At 29.1% G+C, this 20,406-nt stretch overlaps 1 long non-coding RNA gene across 1 annotated transcript in view; it reads right to left on the bottom strand.

The window, feature by feature from the left end:
• LOC111680573 overlaps window positions 1-20,406 on the bottom strand; it is a 119,481-nt gene that overhangs the window by 64,142 nt on the left and 34,933 nt on the right. Inside the window, exon 2 of the long non-coding RNA XR_006940402.1 lies at window positions 10,514-10,551. This is a non-coding gene — a long non-coding RNA (uncharacterized LOC111680573). The remainder of the gene's footprint in view (window positions 1-10,513; window positions 10,552-20,406) is intronic.

Raw genomic sequence — 20,406 nt, forward strand, 5'->3', positions numbered from 1 at the left:
TACATTATTTATTCTATTTACTACTGAGAAGCCTTTTTCTAAAATACAATCAGTGCAATTTTTATAATATGAATTAAATTTATGAAGTCTTAAAAGTTGTTACAGTTTGTTTCAATAAACTCCTTGAATAAAAAAGCTACCACACACATATACAATATAAAAACTGAGACTGTAATAGTAATAATGTTAGTACCAGTAGCAAACACATATGAGCCTTACACAACCTCTCTAACAGTTATAAAACGGATGTAAAAGAAATGTTGGCATAGGAGGAACGAAAAAAAAACAAGAATAGGAAACAAAAAAGAAAATAAAAAAAGTTAACAGGAAAGCAATTTCCTCATGCAAAGGAGGTAAGTTAAATATTAAATAAGTATGTGTATGTAAGTAGAAGAGTTTTTATTACAGTAAGTGTGTTTGAGTAATAAAAGTCATAAGATGGAGTTTTTAGATTTACAACTCTACATATGATGACAGAACTTAAGACTATTTATTTATAACAGCAATACACTGTGATCCTAAGAAAAAAATAATAACTCTCTTATGAAAAATAAGCATTAAAAAATATGAATTCAATTTCTAGAATGTTAGAAAAAGAAAATCATAAAAAACAGAATAACTCGACATATTAAATAAAACATTTTATTACAATTCGTCTGTAAGTCTGAAAAAACTAAGCTGGGATTTATATAAAAATGAAGTAATGTGTATTTTGAGAAAAAAAAAATTGTATGTGTATGCCTAAGATGGGTAATGAAAGCATTTTGTAGAATTATTTCTTAATCATTAAATATATGTTTGTATTCCTGTGAAAGGTTATAATGTAACAAAAGTTTTTTTAATAAAAGGTTAAGTAAATCTAAATTTGTATTTAAAGTTTCATTTATTTCTAACAATTGTAATAAACATTAAAAAAACAGATTAAAAGGTCTATTGGAGAAATTATTTCGTATGGAATACTGTGACGTATGACTAATATTTATTTAAAATTTTAATTTAATACTCATACGTGTTCACCTAATAACTACATAATAATATTAAGTTAGTTAGTTTAAAGGGATTATGTACATTAAATCAGAAGAAATACATCTAATAAAATAATACTATTGCTCCTGTTGTACATTCCTTAACTCTTTCACTTATACGGAATACTGTGGCGTATGACTAATATTTATTTGAAATTTGATATTAATACTCATACTCATATGTACATCAAATCTGAAGAAAGACATTTAATAATATAATACTATTGCGTCTGTTGTGCATTCCTTAACTCTTTCACGTATACGGGACACCGGTGTCCAAGATTATTTTTACATTTTTCTGTATTACCTAGCATATATAAAACGAAATACTTACAAAAGAATAACATTTATCACCACTTCAAAAGTAACACTAGATGATTTTTTTAAGTTAACTATATTTCCCTATTTCCCACCCCTTGCATCCGCGCCTGCTTTAGATGAAGTGAATTTCGGATCAAATAAAAAGGACATCATTCCTATGACAAGCATGTGTTAAAATCATCACTTCTTCAGGTGAATTTCAGTACTTACATGGAGTACATTCTACTTCTTTTTCGTTTCTTTGGAAGCTCTTTTTTTGCTGGGTAAGAGCGTTTTTTTGAGTTCACAACTACAAAAAATAGTTATTTCCAAAAAAAGTGTTATTTTTTATAATTTGTCATCAAATGCCAAAAAGGATTATATCCAATTTCATTCGAAAAAACTTTTTCCATTCAACGAAACTGTATTTCAAATTTAAACAGTTCTTTAATTGAAATGTATAAATGCACTAAACAAACTTATGAAACAGTGTAAGTTGCCTCATTCTCTACTCGTACAGGGTAATGAGTAGAGCATGAGGCAACTAAACTTTATTAGAAAGGGCATTAGAAAGTGTGTTTGTGCAGAAAATATCGGGTGTTAAAAGCATAAAAGTAATACACATTTCTTCAGAATCACTTTCTGGTTTCACTTAGCACATTAAAGGTATATCACACAAATCTTAATATTGTAATAGAATACAGAGCTATTTTGTGATGAATGCTCTATACTCAGATAAAACAACTCAATATCACTTTATCGAACAAATTTTGGAAAATTCAACGTTATTAAAAATATTCCCTTATAAATTTAAAGTATTGCGTCAATTAATTATAATCTTTGTTAAAATAAAATATTGTATATATTTAAATAAAAAACTTTTGTCGGCAAATTACTAGGAAGCACACCCTTAAGCAATGGAGTGTCTTCACATTCAGTGTCATAAATTAAATAAATATAAAAACCAAACATACTATAAAAAAAACAAAACTCATATTAAAATTATGTTTGCAAAAAATCAAATAATCTCACAATTTATAGACAATTTTTTTTTATTCATTCTATAGACTGCGACAGAAGAAAAAATATATAAAATCAAGACATTTATATTAAATAAAATTTATTATAGATGTGTGAACGTATGTTCGAATAAATGAACAAATCTAAAAAATAAAATAAAATTGAAAATCTAATAAAAATTGATTGCATACGATAACAGTTAATAAAGTCTCAATGGTTGGTACATAGTAGTCAGACAAACATAACAACTATAGAGGAATAGGCGGCGTGCGGGCGGCCTCGCAAAGAGACATAAAAAAAACAAGAACAAAAAAAGTTAAGATAAGTTCAACAGTCATAATACAAGTACATTTATTGATATACTTTCATACAATGTTTGTAAAAATTTTTTGTGTCTTCCATTGATATTGATGCATGCAACATTGATTGTGTGGTAACATGCACTTATGAGCCAGACAATTTTACGATGCATAATTCAATATGTTCATGTCATGTTAACGAAAATATAAAAAACCAAAAAAAAAAAAAAAACAACTTTACAAACTATGATAAAAAAGAAATACTTGAAATAAAATGCACTTGAAAAAACAATAGTGGAACAGAGGAAAGCCTCTAAAAATATGTATAGAATCTAAATAGATGACTTTCAGAAGAAAATTAAAAATCGATTTTTAATAAATTGTTGTTAAATAAATTTCTATGTATTTATTTTTTCTATTACAAAAATTCTAAGAAATTTTTACATATCAAGCAAGAATAAATTTGAAATAATACTTATTGTATATACAATAAATATTTTAAAATATTGTTAATGTGTACTGTAAGAAATGAAGTTGGTAATGAGTTGTTGTTATCAAAAACATGAATTAATTTTTTATTTTGATTAGGATTTGTAGCCAATTGTTTATAGAGGATGTCTTATAAGGAATAAGTTAATTGTCCAATTCACAATTGATGTCGTATCGTTGTATTGTTGTATGTCATAAACATTTTTCAAATAAAAATTTTTGAAACAGCAAATCAATAATAAAAAAATTTTGATATACTACGATACAACCGTACAACACCGATTGTGAATTGGGCAAATGTTTCTAACAAATTATTTTACCATTCTGCTTCGTCATTGTCTATTAAGTAGTTTATATTATAGTCCATTAATTAGTCTTTAACTTCTCAATAAAGTAGTCTATTACCTAAAATGTTATAATCTATAGACCAGTCCATTATCTATAGACCAGTCTATTGATAGGTCTATAGAGCGTTCTTTGGACTAGTGTATAGATTAGTCAAATAACTAGTCTGCAGATCAATCTTTTGTCTAGCCCATATACCAGTCTATTGACAAATCTATAGTCTTTTAGCAAGTCCATTAACTAATTGGCTGTATTTACTCCCTCCCGGGGCATGTTTCCATGATTAAATGTCCCATCATGTTGTATTGCAATCCCGGGGTAAAGAGGTGGTACCAATACCTCAAGTCTGCTGGGACTATAAACTGGTGTTTACATTTTAATTTTTGGCTTGACATTGGATAATTTTAAAAGCAGTTTAATCAGAGCACCACATAATCTAGTACTACGGTGGGCAGTTGCCCACATGACTATGTCTTGGCAGGTCAGTTAGCTGAGCTTGCTTCGGGATCCACGTAGTGTCTGTGGTACTGATACACGGTGAAATATAGTTTTCACGATACATTTCTCTTATCGTTCCTAGATGCTAGGAGCTGTACTAATAACAGAGCATGAATGTGGATTAATAAAATGTTGCTTTTGAGCTGATGATGCAAAGATTGGGTATATAAAGTTGAGTTTTCTGATATCGACTATGATTTTATAGATAAGATGGAGTAATTGATGGATTTGATGGATGGAATTGGTGTAATGATATGTTTGGCTATGGTCTAGCAAGAAGGAATGGATGTGTTGCAAGGTCACACATGTCAAGAAAGGACACTGATGCCTTTCTTTAATTTATTAGAGATTATCCTACATGGCTGATTGCATTGGAGTTTACTCTAAAACATTCTCAAATTATCACAGTGGGTCTTTGTGACCTCTGAAATAAAGTCTTGTCAATAAAATAATTTGGACTACCAATTACGATCCTCTAGGTGCTGTTGCCGAATCAACAGTGCTATCTCAGTAGTGTGGCTGGGCGATGTTATTATCGGAGTTAGATTGAGCTTGCTCATTACACCTGACCTTCCCCAACGGGACTACTATGGCAGGAGATTAGATAGCTCGTGTACTTGGGCAAAGTGCACGTATAATGGACCGGACCATTCATATACGTAAATTGCAGCCTGCGTGTAATATACACAAAAAGACAGTGGTAAGTTACTTAGTTTTACTCACCCAGTGATTGAAAAAGTACCACCGTGAGATAGGGCTATACGTCAGATTCTCACCTAAAGCACTTCGACATTCTTGACTGCATTGACGAGTCCATAGACCAGTCTATTGACAAGTCTATAGATTATTTAATTGGCTAGTGTATAGATCGGTCAAATGACTACTAATTAGACCAGTCTATTATCTAGCCTACAGACCAGTCTATTGACAGATCTGTAGACCACTGTTTTAATAGGTCTATTGACTATTCTATAAACATTATATATATACTGAAAAGTCTTTAAACAAGACTATTGACTTGTGCATGAACTAGTCTTTTGACTACTTAATAGACTTGTCTATTGACTTGTCTATAAAATAGTCAGTGGACTAGACTATGAACAGACTATTAATTACCCTATTCCTAGTTATATAGACTAGTCTTTGGACTATAATATATACTATATAAACGAATCTTCAAAAGCCTTTTTTGGAATAACATATGGTCTATTATGTTATAGACAATATACTGATCAGTGATCACTCTAATGACAATTGTACTGAATTATTAGTTCCTCTCCCCAATTATCTTAACATTTTTTAATTTAAATATAGACTGATATTTTTATGATTACCATCTCTTCATATTTCTACATATACTGACTGTTTGCCTCTGTAATAGACACATCAATCATTTTTTTATTTTACTTGTGCTCTTGCTGTAAAATATTTCAAAATTACATTTTATAATTTATATTATCAAAACCATTTCTCCTTTCATTTTAACTTTGAGCCTACCTTAATGATATCAGAATAGAAAATTTACTCTAAACAGGATATTCTCATATACACACGCATACTAATATATGAGCTATGTATGTTTAAGTGTTGATGTTTCTGTTTTGCTATAGGTATCGTATGTCATAATTAGGGATAAATCAATATTGATGGTTAATACGTATCAATTGGATTGAAATGTGTTTATCTGAGTGTATCTATCTGTTTATGGGAAAATGAGTGTGTGCTTCACGCTAAAACTTTTACATTAGTCAAACTTAAATTAGATTAATTGTCAAAAAAAAAAGTAAAAATCAAAAAGTTTAGTCCCTAGTTGAGCAACTTGATATACAGGATAATAAGTTGTTAAGGCTTTTTAAGGGGAAGTATGCTTCTTACTAATTCTTTTCAAATGAATTAAAGAGTTCATAGTTTATATATATTTTTGGAAATTTTGGAATGATACAAATAAAGAATGCTTTATATGAATTTTATGCCATAAATTAATGAAACGGTTTTTTTCGTAAATATTACTGCATTAATTAAAAACATGTTAATCTAAATACAATTTCTATTGTTAATTTTGTTTAATTTTTATTTATTGTGAAGAAATGTTTTGTTTAATTTGGACCATGGGTGGTATGAGTGATATTGTATTTGAATTATAATTGAGTTTATCTTAAAAATGTGTATTATTTTATACACTTTAATTAGGTTGATAAGAATGTGTATGATAATTAAAGAATTATAGATAATTTAACAAAAGTTAATTTTGTTAAAGTTAATTACATGTATATCAAATAGGTGCTAAAGTTTTTTTCCTGGAACTTATGCTGGGATTACATCCATATTAGTTTATTTTTTTATATACATATATATTTTTTTAAATAGAGTAAATATAAATTTTTGTATTTTATTTCAATATGTATGTACCTTTAAATACGTATACACCTTTAAATATGAATATATGTATACGTAAGTGCTTACTATACAGAAACACACACAATAGTAGTTTTCTATAGTATGTACATGAAATGGAAACCAAATAAAATCCAATCAAAAAGTCATTATGACAAACTTTGTAAACACATTTGCAGTATACATACACATATATACATTTTAAGGGTATTATATTCAGATGAATATATTTAAGGTAAACTAAAAAGTTATTAAAATTATATAATATGGGAAGTAATTCCTATTAGCAAACATATAAGAAGGACTGATGAGTTAAGAGTTTTTAACTGGAAAGTGTTCTTATTTAGCTAAAACAAGCACAGAATTTCTAATTACAAACCACATATTTAAAAATATAAATTAATGTTTTCTATAAAATTTTAAAGTCTTTTAAGTTGACCGCTCTAGAATCATGTAAACTAGTTTCACAAATCAATGTATGAGTAAGAGTTAATGTATATATATGTATATACTTATGTAAAATAATACTTCGGTAGTTTTGAGTGTTTAACAGCATTAGCGATTTTCTCTAGAATTACCAGAAATTACAAAATCAGCTATCAACTATTTCTACGTCTGTTACAAACTTAGTTACATATGTCAATAACAATTCAGTAAAAATATGGTAATGACTTTTACTTACTCAGTAACTTACTTTTCAATGAGTACTAAATGAAGTTTGCATTACTTATAAGGAGTCTAGTAACCATTATCATATAGCTGTATATGTAAGTACAAATTTTTAAGCCTAGTGTGACACATAAATTGACCACAAATAAGTAAAAAATTTCGAATTGGCAAGACACGAGTGAAATTTATTGCCTTAAAGGTAGGACATAAAACTACTGGTATAGATTGCCTAGAAGAGACCGTAGAAGTTGCAATATTAGTAGTAGTAAATAAGTTATAGTTCTTTTTTAGTAGCAATAGTATATGCAAGTTGTTATTACTGAAGTATATTTTCATTTAGATATTTAAGCAAAAATCAATATGTGATAATGTTTGTATGTTTCGTTTTTTTGTATTGGCAACAAGTTACTTACTTTTCATACCTTACATCAATATATACGTTTCTATGCTAATGTTTGTAACAACAAAATATAAAAATCACTTTGGCGATTAAACATATGACAATTAGTCTGTCTGGTAATAAGGTCATCTTAACTGTAATCCGCCACTTCCGATATTTTTGAATAGCCTTCTAATACATCCACTATACAGCGCTGACAGGTCACGTTTTTGATTAATTTGATTAATCCCTAGCCGCATGTGTAGTGAACTCCTTAAAGTTGCTTTATATTAAACATTTCTCCAAAGAAATCCACAGGTTTTCAAACTATTTGGCTTTAATAAAGAAAGAGTCTCTTACGAAAAAATTCTTATTTTCCACCTAAAATACTCCCACATTTCCCAGGCCGGAATTGTAATTTTAATCCCATCCCATATGTTGTGTCTTTATATTGAAAAGGAGACTTTCTTTTTTAAATATCATCATGTCTGGAGAAGGGTATCATTTAGTCGTTATTGACTAACTCACTCACTCACTTGTTTGTTTGTTCTTGTTGTTTTATGGTTACAAAATATAAAACTAAAAACAGGAAGTAACTTGAGTATGCTTACTCTATTTTATTTATCACTCAAAGTGTTTATGTAAAGGTAAAAGTGTGTGTGTGTGTTTGTATAAATGTATTTTTGAAGCTCTACGAAATTGGTGTTCAACCGGAAGCCATACAGGATGTAGTGTGTGCGTGCGTATATATGAAATATAAAATCGAATTTACCAATTAATAGTTGCCACTTTTGTACACTTCTTTTATGCACAAAAACAAGAATGTAACGAGTTTGAACGTAAAATTTTAAAAATTAACATATTTCTATAAAAATGTTGAAAATTAAAAAAAAAATAAATGGACTTTTTCTTTCACAAGAATTTAATTAAGAAGTATTTTTCAATTTCTATTAAAATTAATTTACATTATAATTAAAAGAACTTTTAAGTTGACCTACATATGAATCATTTGTTTTTGATATGCATAATAGGGAGGTGTCAAGAATATATGACGGTACTGTGAACTGAAAAATCTCAAAATTAGTTTGTACTTTTTTGACAAAATCTACAATACAAAACAAGTTGATATCTTTTATTGAAAACATTAACATTTAGTATTCCACAACCGAGGTAACCTCCCTAATGTATGTACATAAAAACACCTTCATACATGTAAATTCACTACTTTATTCCATTCTTATTTATTTCCACCTTTCTATGTATTCATTAGCACTACTATTTCATTACCATTCATTTTCAGTGCTAATAACTTTAGCAAATTAACTGCCAATGAATTTCATTTGTTATCGTATATAAAAGACAAAAGTCTTATAAAGAATTAATTTTATTCTTAGGTAGAAAATCTATTTTATTTCATTCTAGAAAATAAATTTGATATGGTGATAATCAATGTGTCATTACTCAAACTTAATCTGAAACAATAAATGATGATACCATACAAATGAGCTAAAAGGACAACAGGTCATATTTGTGGCCATTGATTAGAAGAAATTAATTAATTATAATTTTTCGTAGAGGGTGTTTGCACTATTTGGAATAAGATTTCATTTAAGATTTGATGAAATAGCGCTATGTATGAGTAATTTCTTTAGAAATGAACTTGAAACTCTTAAGCCATTAATTATGAAAGAGAAGAAAGTACGATTTCTTATATATCTCTATAAATTAATCTCTTTATACCCTACACCACTATAGTGGGGAGGGTATTATACGTTTGTGCTGATGTTTGTAACATACAAAAATATTGGCCCAATACCCACCTTAAAGTATACCGATCGATTCAGAATCATTTTTTGAGTCGATTAAGACATGTCCGTCCGTCCGTCTGTCCGGCTGGCTGGCTGTCCATGTAAACCTTGTGCGCAAGGTACATGCCGCAATTTTCAAGATAATTTGATGAAATTTGGACCAAGCATGTTTTTTGTCACAGGGACGAAGCCTATTGAAAATGGTTGAAATCGGTCCATTATTTCACCTAGCCCCCATACAACCGTACCTCCCGATTTGACTTTTTATGCCATAATTACGTCAAATATTCTGCTATCTCTTTAAAAATTGGCACAAATAAGTTTTATATAAGTATAAATGACACTGCAGATTTTCGTAAGGATCGGCCCATATTTGACCCTAGCCCCCATACAAACCCCCCTTCAAAAAATGACTTAAACGTCTAAAATTGACTTGTAACCATTTGTATCTCAATGAAACGCAACAAAACTAACTGTAATTTAGAAATGTATCCTTTTCCCAAATTAACCGAGGATCGGTCCATATTTGACCTATATAAAGCCTCATTTAGAAATTTTAGTTTTTTATCAATAAATTGATTAAATATTTTGGAATTATTGGTAATATTCAACATAAAACTTTCTTTATAAAAAATAAACATTTTATAAAAAGTAAAAATTTTAAAAATATACTCATGGTGTAGGGTATTATATGGTCGGCCATGCCCGACTATACTTTCCTACTTGTTTAGGAAAAAAAAACTTGCAGATATTATTACTTTTTTATAGAATTTGATCTTAAGTTAAAAACATCAAGTTCATATAATAACAAGTAATAAATTATAGTAAAAAATTAAATGTTTAATATACGAGTATATTAATCATAATTAACTTAAAAGCCCTATTCGGCGAGTTCAGCTATATGGGGGCTAGATGAAATAATGGACCGATGTTAACCATTTTTAATTGGTTTCGTTTCCGGCACCACTATAGTTTTATTACAATATTTACGTGGACGGACAGACGGACAGACGGACGGACGGACAGACGAACGATCAGACGGACGGACATAGCTACATATATCAGAAAGTTATTATAAGCCAATTGGTATACTTTAAGGCGGGTAAAGGACCAATATTACTGTGCGAACAAACCCAGACATCATGGACATTATCTCGAGTGTGAAAACTTAGAACTGTTCTTATTTATATGAAGAATTTTATAATTCAATGTTAAATCTACAGCATAAATTCCATAACTCTTAAATCAGAGTAAAAATAAAATAGTAAAAAATATTTTTACACTTACCTGATGAATATTGATATCGTAAAAATTCAAAACGAGATCTGAAACAAAAAGAAAAAATATGTTATAAAAATATGGTTCTGTAGTATAAAATGCTTTTATCTAAATTCAAAACTCCAGTTTAAACTTTTAATAACTTTTAAATTTTCCTATAAAATAATTCAAGAATATAAAATATCAGATAATAAGAAACACACGTCTAAAGTTTTAGTAAAATCGTAAAATATTAACCCATAATCTGTGAAGGACAAACTCAAACTATGTAACATTGGAAAGTTGTCCTGAAGCTATTGAAATATATGTGTAAAACTTTATGAAACGAGTTAAATAAAATGTATGAAAAATATATAATAAAGGTAGGTTAGTATGCTGGCCTTTCAGTCTTTAGGTTGTGGATACGATTCCCCTCAGAGACTCTGATCTGCTACACTACAACGACCTTATGGTCATCATCAACTTACTCGGTGATCAAGGTTAGAAAATAATTTGTAATTGTATTGTAATGGATAATATTCAATAAATATAGTGAAGAGCCGTATCTTGAATGATATCGAAATAATTGAAATTAACCCTTAAACGTAAATATGTATATTTTAATATTTTTTTTTCATTTTCCTGTGTTATTTTCTATAGAATAAATAATTTAACAATGATTCACATTTTTATTTATATATTATAAAAATATGTTTATGAAAATTAAGGCTTAGTTTATTCTAAGAGGAACTAAAATTCTCCCTTTTAAATTCTGATTCATAAGTACCATGTTTCTTGTGTTTCGGTTACACATTATAAGAAATTAATAAATTCTATTTGAAGAATGAAGAAGTACGAATGTATAATGATGGGGTATAGGCGACCATATAAGGCCCTACACCAGTTACGAAATAATACACCGATTTCAATAGCGTTCATTGTCGGAAAGAAGAGCTTTTATCAAAATATCTTGAAAAGTTTGTCCTGTAGCGTGGATTTTAGCTTTAACTGGGCATATAGGCAGACAGACATACAAGCGGACAGACTCAGAAAGTGATTCCGTATGCTTTTAGGTGTGTGTAGGACCAATATTTTTGGGAGTCATAAGCATCTGCACATACAAACAAAACCTTCCCCATTTTACTGGTATAGCATATAAAAAGAACTAAAAATTTCTATCAATGTTGAACTTGCATGTTTAAATTTATGTTTCTAGGTTTAATATTATAAAAATTCAAAATTTTGTGAATGGTTTAAGAAAATCAATTTACTGCGGAAGGTTTTTGCACCAAAATGGTCCGAGAAAAACTTTGGAAAAATTATAACACTAATGACTACTATGTAGTAATACGACATAATTTTAGTTATAACCCTATAACCTAGAGTTTGATTTTGAAACTAAACAAATCTGCATTCATTTTGTATAATAAAAAAAGTACCAAAATACAATTTTTCCCATTTACTCCCTAAAGGTACTATGACTAAATGACAATTTAAAAAAGTACGAAACAACAATATGTTTACTTACATAAGTTTAACGACCTTATTCATAAACATTTATAAAACATATTATGTATTAAAATTTAATATGTTTATTAGTCAATAATTTATAAAATGATAAGAAAGGCGAACTCCTTAGTGAATCTACATAATCAACAATTTCATGATTCTATGTTCAGTCGCTTGGGTTGTATGATGATGACTCAGTCAGTCAGTAACGCGACTCTTATAAATACTTATAAATTATTTACCACACGTGTTTGTAAATGTCAGAAATAATCCGTAATTCTCATTGAAATCCTCTAAATAATTGTATGACCTCAAAAAAAAATTCTTTGAAAAAATCATTCCAAATAATTCTTTAAGTAAATATACAACTACATATGTAATACTTACATATTATATACATAAAATTAAATACCACACAATATTTACATGAACTATTTAGTTTTATATAGATTTGTTAGTTTCTTTATTTTTTTCGAAACTAAACTGATTGTCAAAGGTATTTAAATGCACAAATAGTCCCCACAGTACAAACGGACTATTGCGGGTTACATTTAGAAAAATTACAAGGACAAACAAACAAACAGTTTTCAAATTTATATAGATTGCATGTGTATTAATAAAAAGAAAATCCCGATAAAAATATTTAAAATACCATACAATCAGTTAAGTTATAAATAATAATTGTTTCTAAAAAAAACTGTGTATTTGTTATAGGAAAAAAAAAAAAAGATGGGGGAGGGGGAGCTAAAAGTGAAATAAAATATAACCATGTTTATGTAACAAGTTAAAAATTATATCAAATAGTTTTTGAACTCTTATACATTTTATAAATATTTGTAGATATGAGAAGACAAAGTCATAAACAAACAAATGCAGAATACATAAACGAAACAGGATAAACTATAAACTATATAAAATGTCCCTGTGGACATAGATATAGTTTTCATATGTTCATACATATATAGAAAACATATACAATATGACCTCATATGCAGAGTTCTTAAGTGTAAGTATATGTGTGTGTATGGAAATATAAATGAATTTGGTCGAAAGAGGATATTGTGTTACGTACAATATGTATGTATATAAGTGTATACATATATGTATATGAATAGCTTTGTGTGTGTATGTAGGTATGTAAATAAAGTTCTAAAATACGATTATCTTGATGAATTGGAATTTGAGTTTTGTTGCTTTGGTACTCGCTGTTATTACAAGCCATTGACCATGTCAGTGGGATACTATGGTAAAAAAAATGTTTTCTTGTATATAGGGATTTATAATAAAAACACAACATAACACACACACACACGTTCAAATAATACACAGATACTACATTTCATGTGTGTTGGCTAAAGTCAACAAAATGAATATGTAGAGAATAAATGAGTCAACAAACTAAAAACAGTAGAGAAACAACAGTAAAAACGGGTAAAATCATAATAAAATGTCCCAAAGCATCTAAACTATATTTTTCATTCTATATTGTAGTTGTTGTAATTGTTTTTGTTATTTTTGTTTTAATTTCTCATTTAAGTTGTCGGTACACAATGGGTTGGATATGAAATTTTAAATAGATAATGAATATTAAATTAAATCCTTTTATTAGGACTTGGTTCAAATGTTGATCGAACTCTTAAGGATTTTTTCAATACATAGATTTTTAAACGATTAACTGTCATCAAATTCAACCAATGAATGAGTAAAAAGTAACAACTCACCACCGCCCCACTTTGTATCTTGTCTAATGTACCTGTACTTTGCTCAAGTACTCGACCTATCTAATCTCTATCGTTGGGGAAGGACAGGTGTCATGAGCAAGCTCAATCTTATTCCGACAATAATGTCGCCCAAGCACACTATCGAGATGGGTCTGTTGATTCTGCAACAGCACCTATAGGAGCGTAACTGGTAGTCCGAGACACGGATAATAGTAATTGACAAGACTTCATTTCAGTACCCCGAAGACCCATGTTCTAGAGTAAACTTCAACACTGAATTAAATTAAAGAAAGGAACGACCTTGCACCACATCCATTCCTTATTGCTAGACCATAGTCTAACACACTATCACTTCATCCATCAAATCCATCAATTACTCAATCCTCTTTATAGACGCCAGAATCTCCACCTCGTATACCCAATCCTTTAATTTGTGTTGATCCTAGAATCTAGGAAATTTATCGTGAAAATTACATTTTACCGTGTATCAGTCTTTTAATCGAGCACCCTCTTCCCACAAGTTTGGGTTTAAAACACAAGCACTACGTGAACTCTTTTTTCAATATATTTTAATTTCGCCCCACTATGCAATATTTGTCTCATTTTATATTTTACCGCAGATATTTTGCAATGATATGTATCTCCATATCAACTACAAACATACACACATACAGACGGACTGTTAGACTGACAAATATGTATAAATACCATAACTGCAAATGTATACAACTACATATATACATATTGTAGAATAGTATGTATGTGTAATCATGCGTATATATGTATGTGTGCTACTATATAAAGATAATATTATTATGTAAAATGTGTGTCTGTGTATGTTTGCATTTTCATACGTTTCATTTCTCTCGTTATTTGTGCTCGTTTAGTGAAAATGTCCTTTGGCAGACATTACTAAACGATCCCTTGTTACACATACACACACATATAAACACAACATAAACAAGCTAGAGTTTCCCGGCAATAACTGAATCCTTTTTAAAGATACTTATCTAAAATGTAGTAAATTTACTAGTAATAATTCGAAACAAAGTAAATCAAACGTCACTTTACAATATGGAATAATGTCAATCAATTGTGAATTTGTAATCAAAGTGTTATTATAATCTTCAGTTAACCCATCTTAACACCGTAAACAGAGCTTATTCAGCACTGCCGGAATTTTACAAACAATGTGTTTAAATCTACTTTAGTACATGGTTTGGGTATGGGTGCTTTGGCTGGGTTTGTGCTTATTTTATTAATTTCCAATTTGGTCATTAAACTTTCGTGAATGTGTTATTTGAACCTCTTCCTTCAATTCGTATTACTTACGTTTTATTATTATTGTTGTTAAATTAACCAATTTACATTTAATTTAAATTTAAATTATAAACTAACACTGAATGTGGGAAGGATAATTTAACATAAAATATAAAATATTAATCACCAGTGGCATTTAATTTAGAAAAACATTCAGAGAACAAACTATTGCAAAATAATGATTTTAGGAAAGGCTAATACTAAATTAATATTTAAAGATATATTGTTTGATCAGTATTACATATACATATGTAATAGTAAAAAGAGTAAACTTTATAAAAGTTTATTGACTGGTTGACTTGTATGTAAGAGTAAGCAGAGTAATCTTTATACATATATAAAAGCGTGGCGTTACTGACTGAATAATCTAAATTATTAAACTTAAATTTACCCACGGGCGTCTAGTACTTTTTTGAAAAGTGCGATTTTCAAAAAAGTACTAGACGCCCGTGGGTTTTTTTTAAGATTAAATATATTAGGGAGAACATTTTTAACAATAGTTATTTTAGTATCTTTTTGACCATTTATAAATTTCTAACTAATAAGCATAACAAAATTTTTGTAAATAATTTGTAAATCCTAAAAATTCGGCCCATTAAGTAAAAGGAAGAAAACTGTATTTTTGGTACTATTTTACAACATTGAAAATTTTTCCAATTTATTGACATATACCTATTTAATTACTCACTCTGTAATATTTGTTAATACAAAATACTTGCCATTTCACTGGGGAAAAAAGTACGAAAAAGGGGAGCCAATTTTTATAATATTAAAAAAAGTATTTTGGAAAATTTGATATTTTGAGTGAAAAAATAAAAGTCCGTTTCTCTCGGAAACTACAAAAGATATAGCAAAAACAAGTGAAATCTGTGATCACTTCTATTTCATACTTAAAACCCATATTTTGAATGAAAACATAAAAGTCGGTTTTTCTCGGAAACTATAATATTTACAGCAAAAACAACTGAAATCTGTGATCACTTCTATTTAATACTAAAACCCGATATTTTGAGTGAAAACATAAAAGTCCGTTTCTCTTGGAAACTATAAGAGATACAGCAAAAACAAGTAAAAACTGTGATCACTTCAATTTCATACTAAAAACCGATATTTTGAGTGAAAACATAAAAGTCCGTTTCTCGGAAACTATAAGAGATACGGCAAAAACAAGTGATTTCTGTGATCACTCCTATTTCATACTAAAAACCGATATTTTGAGTGAAAACATAAAAGTTCTTTTTTCTCGGAAACTATAAGAGATACAGCAAAAACAAGTGAAATCTGTGATCACTTCTACTTCTTATCAAATACCAATATTTTGAGTAAAAATATAAAAGTCGATTTTTCTAGGAAACTATAAGAGATACATACTGAAAACCGATATTTTGAGTAAAAACATAAAAGTCCGTTTTTCTCGGAAACTATAAGAGATACAGCAAAAACAAGTGAAATCTGTAATCACTTCTATTTCTTACCAAAAACCAATATTTTGAATGAAAACATAAAAGTTCGTTTTTCTCAGAAACTATAAGAGATACAGCAAAAACAAGTGAAATCTGTGATCACTTCTTTGGGTGAAAACATAAAAGTCCGTTTCTCTGGGAAACTATAAGAGATACAGCAAAAACAAGTGAAATCTTTGATCACTTCTATTTCATAATAAATTCGATATTTTGAGTGAAAACATAAAAGTCCGTTTTTTACAAAAGATATAGCAAAAACAAGTGAAATCTGTGGTCACTTCTAATTCATACTAAAAACCGATATTTTGAGTGAAAACGTAAAAGTCGGTTTTTCTCGGAAAATATAATATTTACAGCAAAAACAACTGAAATCTGTGATCACTTCTATTTAATAATAAAAACCGATATTTTGAGTAAAAACATAAAAGATCTTTTTTCTCGGAAACTATAACAGATACAGCAAAAACAAGTGAAATCTGTGATCACTTCTATTTCTTACCAAAAACCAATATTTTGAGTGAAAACATAAAAGTCCGTTTTTCTCAGAAACTATAAGAGATACAGCAAAAACAACTGAAATCTGTGATCACCTCTATTTAATACTAAAAACTGATATTTTGAATGAAAACATAAAAGTCCGTTTCTCTTGGAAACTATAAGAGATACAGCAAAAACAAGTGAAATCTATGATCACTTCGATTTCATACTAAAAACCGATATTTTGAGTGAAAACATAAAAGTTCTTTTTTCTCGAAAACTATAAGAGATACAGCAAAAACAAGTGAAATCTGTGATCACTTCTATTTCATACTAAAAACCGATACTTTGAGTGAAAACATAAAAGTCCGTTTTTCTCGGAAACTATAAGAGATACAGCAAAAACAAGTGAAATCTGTGATCACTTCTATTTCATACCAAAAACCGATATTTTGAGTGAAAACATAAAAGTCCGTTTCTTTCGGAAACTATAAGAGATACAGCAAAAACAAGTGAAATCTGTGATCACTTCTATTTCATACTAAAAACCAATATTTTGAGTGAAAACATAAAAGTCCGTTTTTTCGGAAACTATAAGAGATACAGCAAAAACAAGTGAAATCTGTGATCACTTCTATTTCATACTGAAAACCGATATTTTGAGTGAAAACATAAAAGTCCTTTTTTCTCGGAAACTATAAGAGATACAGCAAAAACAAGTGAAATCTGTGATCACTTCTATTTCTTGCCAAAATCCAATATTTTGAGTGAAAACTTAAAAGTCCGTTTTTCTCGGAATCTATAAGAGATACATACTGAAAACCGATATTTTGTGCGAAAACATAAAAGTCCTTTTTTCTCGGAAACTACAAGAGATACAGCAAAAACAAGTGAAATCTGTGATCACTTCTACATACAGCGAAAACAAATGAAATCTGTGATCACTTCTATTTCTTACCAAAAACCGATATTTTGAGTGAAAACATAAAAGTCCGTTTTTCTCAGAAATTATAAGAGATACAGCAAAAACAAGTGAAATCTGTGATCACTTCTATATCTTATCAAATACCAATATTTTGAGTGAAAACCTAAAAGTCCGTTTTTCTCGGAAACTATAAGAGATACATACTGAAAACCGATATTTTGAGCGAAAACATAAAAGTCCGTTTTTCTCGGAAACTATAAGAGATACAGCAAAAACAAGTGAAATCTGTGATCACTTCTATTTCATACTAAAAACCGATATTTTGAGTGAAAACATAAAAGTCCGTTTTTCTCGGAAACTATGAGAGATACAGCAAAAACAAGTGAAATCTGTGATCACTTCTATTTCATATCAAAAACCGCTATTTTGAGAGAAAACATAAAAGTCCATTTTTTTCGGAAACTATAAGAGATACAGCAAAAACAAGTGAAATCTGTGATCACTTCTATTTTATACTAAAAACCGATATTTTGAGTGAAAACATAAAAGTCCGTTTTTCTCGGAAACTATAAAGGATACAACAAAAACAAGTGAAATCTGTGATCACTTCTATTTCATACCAAAAACCGATATTTTGAGTAAAAACATAAAAGTCCGTTTCTTTCGGAAACTATAAGAGATACAGCAAAAACAAGTGAAATCTGTGATCACTTCTATTTTATACCAAAAACCGATATTTTGAGTGAAAACATAAAAGTCCATTTCTTTCGGAAGCTATAAGAGATACAGCAAAAACAAATGAAATCTGTGATCACTTCTATTTCATAATTAAAACCGATGTTTTGTGTGAAAACATAAAAGTCGGGTTTTCGCGGAAACTACAATATTTACAGCAAAAACAAGTGAAATCTGTGATCACTTCTACTTTATACTAAAAACCGCTATTTTGAGTGAAAACATAAAAGTCCATTTTTCTCGGAAACTATAAGAGATACAGCAAAAACAAGTGAAATCTGTGATCACTTCAATTTTATACTAAAAACCGATATTTTGAGTGAAAACATAAAAGTCCGTTTTTCTCGGAAACTATAAGAGATACAGCAAAAACAAGTGAAATCTGTTATCACTTCTATTTCATACCAAAAACCGATATTTTGAGTGAAAACATAAAAGTCCATTTCTTTCGGAAAATATAAGAGATACAGCAAAAACAAGTGAAATCTGTGATCACTTCTATTTCATACTAAAAACCGATGTTTTGTGTGAAAACATAAAAGTCGGTTTTTCTCGGAAACTATAAGAGATACATACAGAAAACCGATATTTTGAGTTAAAACATAAACGTCTGTTTTTCTCGGAAACTATAAGAGATACAGCAAAAACAAGTGAAATCTGTGATCACTTCTACTTCTTATCAAATACCAATATTTTGAGTGAAAACTTAAAAGTCCGTTTTTCTCGGAAACTATAAGAGATACATACTGAAAACTGATATTTTGAGCGAAAACATAAAACTCCGTTTTCTAGGAAACTATAAGAGATACAGCAAAAACAAGTGAAATCTGTGATCACTTCTATTTCATACTGAAAACCGATATTTTGAGCAAAAACATAAAAGTCCGTTTTTCTCGGAAACTATAAGAGATACATACTGAAAACCGATATTTTGAGTAAAAACAAAAAAGTCCGTTTTTCTCGGAAACTATAAGAGATACAGCAAAAACAACTGAAATCTGTGATCACTTATATTTCATACCAAAAACCTATATTTTGAGTGAAAACATAAAAGTCCGTTTTTCTCTGAAACTATAAGAGATACAGCAAAAACAACTGAAATCTGTGATCACTTATATTTCTTACCAAAAACCAATATTTTGAGTGAAAACATAAAAGTCCGTTTTTCTCGGAAACTATAAGAGACACAGCAAAAACAAGTGAAATCTGTGATCACTTCTATTTCATACTAAAAACCTATATTTTGAAATCTGTGATCACTTCTATTTCATACTAAAAACCGATGTTTTGAGTGAAAACATAAAAGTCGGTTTTTCTCGGAAACTACTAAAATCTGTGATAACTTCTATTTAATACTAAAAACCGATATTTTGAGTAAAAACATAAAAGTCCGTTTTTCTTGGAAACTATAAGAGATACATACTGAAAACCGATATTTTGAGTAAAAACATAAAAGTCCGATTTTCTCGGAAACTATAAGAGATACAGCAAAAGCAAGTGAAATCTGTGATCACTTCTATTTCATACCAAAAACCGATATTTTGAGTGAAAACATAAAAGTCCGTTTCTTTCGGAAACTATAAGAGATACAGCAAAAACAAGGATACAGCAAAAACAAGTGAAATCTGTGATCACTTTCATTTCATACTAAAAACCGATATTTTGAGTGAAAACATAAAAGTCCGTTTTTCTCGAAAACTATAAGAGATACAGCAAAAACAAGTGAAATCTGTGATCACTTTCATTTCATACTAAAAACTGATATTTTGAGTG

Source organism: Lucilia cuprina, chromosome 3, assembly GCF_022045245.1.
Source record: "Lucilia cuprina isolate Lc7/37 chromosome 3, ASM2204524v1, whole genome shotgun sequence".
NCBI classification, from domain to species: Eukaryota; Metazoa; Arthropoda; class Insecta; order Diptera; family Calliphoridae; genus Lucilia; species Lucilia cuprina.